We start from the raw sequence: 525 nt of genomic DNA, 5'->3' as shown, positions 1-525 counted from the left end.
ATAAAGAGAAAATCTTAAAAAGCTTTAGGACAGGGGCCAGAGGGAGTAATGACAAAGGAATGAACATCATGCTAGCATCACACTTCTTATCAATACGAGGTCTTAGAAGCCATTCGAGAAATGCTTTTAAAGTTCTGAGGGATTTTTTTTAAAACCAGAATTGTAATTCTAGTTAAAATTATCACTATAAGTGAAATCCAATAAAACCCCTGAAAGCTATTTGAAAAATATGTATATATAAAATGGATGGCCGTAAATCTATTGGGCCAGGTAGGCCAGATCTAATGGAGAAGAATTGAGGCAAAATTCTAAGAAATGAGAGATTACGCCATAACCAATTATTGGAGGAGATGAGGATGGACCCATCTAGGCCCTATGGACTGATGGACAGCACTAGAGTGTTGCTAGCCCTCTATATGAATTTATGAGATTCTGGTTGTCTGCCTTGCTCAGGGTACTTAAGCCGTAGCTTGCACCTAAAAAAGCATGGCTTAGAATAGATTATTTAAAAGGTTTCTTTCAGTT

This window comes from Pteropus vampyrus, unplaced genomic scaffold (genome assembly GCF_000151845.1).
Source record: "Pteropus vampyrus isolate Shadow unplaced genomic scaffold, Pvam_2.0 Scaffold443, whole genome shotgun sequence".
NCBI lineage: Eukaryota > Metazoa > Chordata > Mammalia > Chiroptera > Pteropodidae > Pteropus > Pteropus vampyrus.
This window is presented reverse-complemented; position numbering follows the sequence as displayed.